The sequence below is a fragment of the Nerophis lumbriciformis genome, linkage group LG10, assembly GCF_033978685.3.
Source record: "Nerophis lumbriciformis linkage group LG10, RoL_Nlum_v2.1, whole genome shotgun sequence".
Lineage (NCBI taxonomy): Eukaryota > Metazoa > Chordata > Actinopteri > Syngnathiformes > Syngnathidae > Nerophis > Nerophis lumbriciformis.
The window spans coordinates 6,385,001-6,392,500 of NC_084557.2; the positions used below are offsets into that span (position 1 = coordinate 6,385,001).

Consider the following 7,500-nt stretch of genomic DNA (forward strand, 5'->3'; position numbering starts at 1 on the left):
ATGACAACGGAGACTGTTGAACAACTTAAGCTGTACATCAAACAAGAATGGGAAATAATTCCACTTCAAAAATGTGTCTCCTCAGTTCCCAAACCTTTACTGAGTGTTGTTAAAAGGAAAGGCCATGTAACACAGTGGTAAAAATGCCTTTTTTGCAATGTGTTGCTGCCATTAAATTCTAAGTTCATGATTATTTGCAAAAAAAACTAAAGTTCACCTGTTCAAACATGAAATATCTTGTCTTTGCAGTCTATTCAATTGAATATAAGTTGAAAAGGATTTGCAAATCATTGTATTCTCTTTTTATTTACCATTTACACAACGTGACAACTTCACTGCTTTTGGGTTTTGTACAATGTTTTCCTTACTTTTTGTCACCGGCACTTTGGCTTGGAGCCGACACACTGAAGGCCACATTATGGAACTTTATAGTATTACTATCGTAAACACACAAGTGTAGGTTTGGTTCACCCTAACAGTGGAAATGAAAAAGAGGAAAAAAAACAGCTAAAAAAGGATGTGAGCCATTAGTATTCTATTTTGCGTCCTCTTTACTGAATTCTTATTGCCGGAATTGTACCTTAAGTTGAGTTGAATTGTGCTGGAGAACATTCTGAGTGAACAAAGACACTTTATTCGTCTTTAAGAGAAATTCACATTTCCAGCAGCGTTGCAAGGCTGGAACCAGCAGGGCATGCAATATTTAAACACAAGAATAAAATAAAAAAAAGTGTTTAAAAATGTTGCAAGTTAACAAAATACCCATGACAGAAACACAGCATATGGTGTCTATACATTATTTTATTTATATTTATTTTTTGCTCATCAGTTTTGATGTAGTCATGGACCAAAAACATGCAATTAAATGATCAAAACAATAGTTTTACTTCATTTTTGTATATTCATGTATCCATAATCAGTTTTATTTGGAAACTGTAAGTCAGTTCACCATTCGATGAAGTAAAATATGATGTCTTTATTAAGTCACCGGGCTTAAAATCCTGCAGGAGCACCAGCAGAGCATTGAAATCCTCTGGGAAGACCATTTCTCAACATAGCGGTGATCCTTTGACCTTTACTTTACCTGCCCCACAGGCCCAAATTTCCACTTGTACAAAACATGTCTCAAAGTCTAAAGGGCATATTACCGCCGACGTGGTGGCCGACGCTTAGATTTCCCTGAAGATTTCAGTCCATTTGGTCCTAGTTTGACCTTTTCCTCTGGCACCACTTCTTGTGTAAATTAGCTAAATAAAGCACAGTGGGTAATTGCCTGACACCTGAAACGTTTGTCCAATATGCAGGTCACGACACAGGTAAACTTGCTTTATATTATCGGCACATTTAATGTGCCGTGTTTTCCAGACCATAGGGCGCACCGCTGATGAATGGTCTGTTTTCGATCTTTTTTCATATATAAGGTGCACCAGATTATAAGGCGCATTATTATTATGATTTTTTTTTCTAAATGTAAAAGACTTCCTTGTGGTCTACATAACATGTGATGGTGGTTATTTGGTCAAAATGTTGCATAGATGATCATCTTCAAGTCGCACTTCAGGATGCACCGTTTTATGGGTGGTCTTATTTGCGTGCCTCCACTTCGACAGCGTCTTCTCCCCGTCATCTTTGTTGTAGCGGTGTAGCGTGCAAGGACGGGAGTGGAAGAAGTGTCAAAAGATGGAGCTAACTGTTTTTAATGACATTCAGACTTTACTTCAATCAATAACGGAGCAGCATCTCCTCATCCGTGCCTCAATAGTGCAACAACAACGCCCAGACTTCCCTCTCCCCAGCCACTTCGTCCAGCTCCTTCCGGGGGATCCCCACACGTTCCCAGGCCAGCCGGGAGACATAGTCTTCCCAACGTGTCCTGGGTCTTCCCCGTGGCCTCCTGCCGGTCAGACGTGCCCTAAACACCTCCCTAGGGAAGCGTTCAGGTGGCATCCTTAGCAGATGCCCGGACCACCTCATCTGGCTCCTCTCCATGTGGAGGAGCAGCGGCTTTACCGGATGACAGAGCTTCTCACCCTATCCCTAAGGGAGAGACCCGAAACCCGGCGGAGGAAACTCATTTCGGCCGCTTGTACCCGTGACCTTGTCCTTTCGGTCATAACCCAAAGCTCATGACCATAGGTGAGGATGGGAACGTAGATCGACCGGGAAATTGAGAGCTTTGCCTTCCGGCTCAGCTCCTTCTTCACCACAACGGATCGATACAGCGTCCGCACCGCTGAAGACTTACTCTGAGCTCCTCCCGGATGACAGAGCTTCTCACCCTATCTCTAAGGGAGAGACTCGCCACCCGACGGAGGAAACTCATTTGGGCCGTTTGTACCCGTGATCTTGTCCTTTCAGTCATAACCCAAAGCTCATGACCATAGGTGAGATGGGAACGTAGATCGACCGGTAAATTGAGAGCTTTGCCTTCAGACTCAGCTCCTTCCTCACCATAACGGATCGATACAGCGTCCGCATCGCTGAAGACTTACTCTGAGCTCCTCCCGGATGACAGAGCTTCTCACCCTATCTCTAAGGGAGAGACCCGCCACCCGGCGGAGGAAACTCATTTCGGCCGCTTGTACCCGTGACCTTGTCCTTTCAGTCATAACCCAAAGCTCATGACCATAGGTGAGGATGGGAACGTAGATCGACCGGTAAATTGAGAGCTTTGCCTTCCGGCTCAGCTCCTTCTTCACCACAACGGATCGATACAGCGTCCGCACCGCTGAAGACTTACTCTGAGCTCCTCCCGGATGACAGAGCTTCTCACCCTATCTCTAAGGGAGAGATCCGCCACCCGGCGGAGGAAACTCATTTCGGCCGCTTGTACCCGTGATCTTGTCCTTTCGGTCATAACCCAAAGCTCATGACCATAGGTGAGGATGGGAACGTAGATCGACCGGTAAATTGAGAGCTTTGCCTTCCGGCTCAGCTCCTTCTTCACCACAACGGATCGATACAGCGTCCGCATCGCTGAAGACTTACTCTGAGCTCCTCCCGGATGACAGAGCTTCTCACCCTATCTCTAAGGGAGAGATCCGCCACCCGGCGGAGGAAACTCATTTCGGCCGCTTGTACCCGTGACCTTGTCCTTTCAGTCATAACCCAAAGCTCATGACCATAGGTGAGGATGGGAACGTAGAGCGACCGGTAAATTGAGAGCTTTGCCTTCCGGCTCAGCTCCTTCTTCACCACAACGGATCGATACAGCGTCCGCATCGCTGAAGACTTACTCTAAGCTCCTCCCGGATGACAGAGCTTCTCACCCTATCTCTAAGGGAGAGACCCGCCACCCGGCGGAGGAAACTCATTTCGGCCGCTTGTACCCGTGATCTTGTCCTTTCGGTCATAACCCAAAGCTCATGACCATAGGTGAGAATGGGAACGTAGATCGACCGGTAAATTGAGAGATTTGCCTTCTGCCTCAGCTCCTTCTTCACCACAACGGATCGATACAGCGTCCGCACCGCTGAAGACTTACTCTGAGCTCCTCCCGGATGACAGAGCTTCTCACCCTATCTCTAAGGGAGAGATCCGCCACCCGGCGGAGGAAACTCATTTCGGCCGCTTGTACCCGTGACCTTGTCCTTTCAGTCATAACCCAAAGCTCATGACCATAGGTGAGGATGGGAACGTAGATCGACTGGGAAATTGAGAGCTTTGCCTTCCGGCTCAGCTCCTTCTTCACCACAACGGATCGATACAGCGTCCGCATCGCTGAAGACTTACTCTAAGCTCCTCCCGGATGACAGAGCTTCTCACCCTATCTCTAAGGGAGAGACCCGCCACCCGGCGGAGGAAACTCATTTCGGCCGCTTGTACCCGTGATCTTGTCCTTTCGGTCATAACCCAAAGCTCATGACCATAGGTGAGAATGGGAACGTAGATCGACCGGTAAATTGAGAGATTTGCCTTCTGCCTCAGCTCCTTCTTCACCACAACGGATCGATACAGCGTCCGCACCGCTGAAGACTTACTCTGAGCTCCTCCCGGATGACAGAGCTTCTCACCCTATCTCTAAGGGAGAGATCCGCCACCCGGCGGAGGAAACTCATTTCGGCCGTTTGTACCCGTGACCTTGTCCTTTCAGTCATAACCCAAAGCTCATGACCATAGGTGAGGATGGGAACGTAGATTGACTGGTAAATTGAGAGCTTTGCCTTCCGGCTCAGCTCCTTCTTCACCACAACGGATCGATACAGCGTCCGCATCGCTGAAGACTTACTCTAAGCTCCTCCCGGATGACAGAGCTTCTCACCCTATCTCTAAGGGAGGGACCCGCCACCCGGCGGAGGAAACTCATTTCGGCTGCTTGTACCCGTGATCTTGTCCTTTGGGTCATAACCCAAAGCTCATGACCATAGGTGAGGATGGGAACATAGATCGACCGGTAAATTGAGAGATTTGCCTTCCGGCTAAGCTCCTTCTTCACCACAACGGATCGATACAGCGTCCGCATTACTGAAGACGCCGCACCGATCTCACGACCCACTCTTCCCTCACTCGTGAGCAAGACTCCCAGGTACTTTAACTCCTCCACTTGGGGCAAGATCTCCTCCCCATCTTGGAGATGGCACTCCAGCCTTTCCCGGGCGAGAACCATGGACTCGGACTTGGAGGCGCTGATTCTCATCCCAGTCGCTTCACACTCGGCTGCGAACTGATCCAGTCAGAGACGAAGATCCTGGCCAGATGAAGCCAGCAAAACCATATTAGCTGCAAAAAGCAGAGACCTAATCCTGCAGCCACCAAACCTGGATCCCCTCAACGCCTTGACTGCGCCTAGAAATTCTGTCCATAAAAGTTATGAACAGAACGGGTGACAAAGGGCAGCCTTGGCGGAGTCCAACCCTCAATGGAAACGTGTCCGACTTACAAGCTCTGACCGATAACTTTTCTCTCCTTTCTAGTTATTTTTAAAACGGCCTATTTCCGCCACTGTTGTGGCATTGTTTTGACCTCAGCCGCCGAGCAATTTTCCCCAAGTCAAATGAGTTTTTTTCCCCCATTTAGAGAAATGTGTTAATGTAATGATTTGACGGTTCTGCCTGAGAAATATAAAGACGTAGGAGCGTGTGCCACCGAGGTTAATAATATTCCTTCTCTTCAACAAGTACCTTGGGATGCCGAGTGTCCTTGAGAGCAAACCGCGTCTCACTTACGCCGGGCCGGGCATTCCGCAGACACGTCGTACCAAGTTGGTTCTTTGCTGGACATTTGTCGGTGTTTCAAGCCGACAACAACAGCAATCAACGGCGGTTGAATCCTCATTGTTGCTATTACGTGATCTTCATTGTGCACGAGAGAGAGGAACTTACTACAATAGATCAATGGCGGCTCGTCTGTCTTTCTTATGCGCTGGCGTGAGAAACCAAAGGCAGGCCTCATGCAAGTCAATGAGCACCTGGAGTGCTTTTCCCAGAGGCCGTTTAGTGTGCACGGCGAGGGACTTGCAAGGAAGCGCGGCGAGGTCTCCCAGCCCGCTTTGATAGGACGGAGTCGGGTAGGCTTCGCACGGCGACGCAGGGCCCCGCCGGGGTTTGCGCCACCTGTTTGTCTCCCGCCGTTCTCTCTCTTACACGCCTTTCTGCGCTCGGCCTGCTGGGAATCGGGGCGTTAGGTACAACAAAAAAGGTGACTGAGGAGTGCGGGAGAGTTGGGCTTATGATTTATTAATCCCGGGCTCCTTTAAATTCCAAACTAGCGGTGTACAGCTGTGATGCACACTCAAGGGAGTCGTCTTGAAACACAGAGCCATTGAAATTCACCCAAAGTCCTGTCTTTTTAAACTGTGGCAGAACAAAAATTGGACGGGACGCGGGCAAACACCAGCTCTGAAGCCCGAGTAGAAACAGGAGGAGTAAATCCAGACTTGTTTTTCCTGAAGGACTATATTTCATGTAACCCGTCCAAAAGCTGGCCTCGGGACTGCTCGAGCAGTGTTTTTTTAACCACTAGTGTGCCGTGAGATACAATCTGGTGTGCCGTGATTTCACCTATTTGGGGTGTACCCCGCCTTCCGCCAGATTGTAGCTGAGATAGGCTCCAGCGCCCCCCGCGACCCCAAAGGGAATAAGCCATACTTGCCAACCCCCCCCCCCCCAGCTCCATGCGGACCTGAGTGAGGACAGCCTTTTTTTCACAACAGGAGGACAACAGGGTGACAAGAACTAAATCATCCAGACAAGAGATAAATTGTATTATTATGTTTATCTTACCTAAAAATAAATATATTTATTAATTAAAAAATAAATAAATACATTTTTACTATATTTTGCTTAAAACATCCAAATTAATTGTATTTTTATTTGTATTTTTTCTGACTCCTTATTACATCCAGGCATTAGAATTATACATTAAAATAAACATATTTGAAATAATTAATTTTAAAATTTATATTATTTATAGCTATTTAAAATGACCATATTTAATTATTAAAATAATTGCTTGTTTATCAACAACTTTAGCATTTTATTCGTTATATTTTGAAGCTCTCAGAAGCCAAGTTATGTTACATTCCTTAAGATTTATTTATGCACGTTTGAAGTATCAATTATCCAAACAGTTTTGTTTGCATATTTTCAGGTTGTAGATATATTATATTTATTTATATATATATATATGAAATACTTGACTTGGTGAATTCTAGCTGTCAATATACTCCTCCCCTCTTAACCACGCCCCCAACCACGCCCCCACCCCCCAACTCCCGAAATCTTAGGTCTCAAGGTTGGCAAGTATGGAATAAGCGGTAGAAAATGGATGGATGGATGGGTTAAAAATATTTTTAGCAAACCAGTAAATAGTCTGCAAATGATGTGTTGTTGTTGAGTGTCGGTGCTGTCTAGAGCTCAGCAGAGTAACCGTGTAATACTCTTCCATATCAGTAGGTGGCGGCCGGGAGCTAATTGCTTTGTAGATGTCGGAAACAGCGGGAGGCAGCGTGCAGGTAAAAAGGTGTACAATGCAGTGTTTTTTAACCTTTCTAGAGCCAAGGCACATTTTTTGCGTTGAAAAAATCCGGAGGCACACCACCAGCAGAAATCATTAAAAAACGAAACTCAGTTGACTGTAAAAAGTCGTTGGATATGACTTTAAAGCATAACCAAGCATGCATCACTATACTCTTGTCTCAAAGTAGGTGTACTGTCACCACCTGTCACATCACACCCTGACTTATTTGGACTTTTTTTGCTGTTTTCCTGTGTGTAGTGTTTTACTTCTTGTCTTGCGCTCCTATTTTGGTGGCTTTTTCTCTTTTTTTGGTATTTTCCTGTAGCAGTTTCATGTCTTCTTCCTTTGAGCGATATTTCCTGCATCTACTTTGTTTTAGCAATCAAGACTATTTCAGTTGTTTTTATCCTTCTTTGTGGGGACATTGTTGATTGTCATGTCATGTTCCGATGTACATTGTCTTTGCTCCGCAGTAAGTCTTTGCTGTCGTCCAGCATTCTGTTTTTGTTTACTTTGTAGCCACTTCAGTTTTAATTTCGTTCT

The 7,500-nt window shown here is 46.3% G+C and overlaps 1 protein-coding gene across 1 annotated transcript in view; it reads left to right on the forward strand.

Moving 5' to 3' along the window:
• roraa (RAR-related orphan receptor A, paralog a) overlaps window positions 1–7,500 on the forward strand; it is a 917,687-nt gene that overhangs the window by 117,383 nt on the left and 792,804 nt on the right. The gene's annotated exons all lie outside the window — the stretch shown is intronic.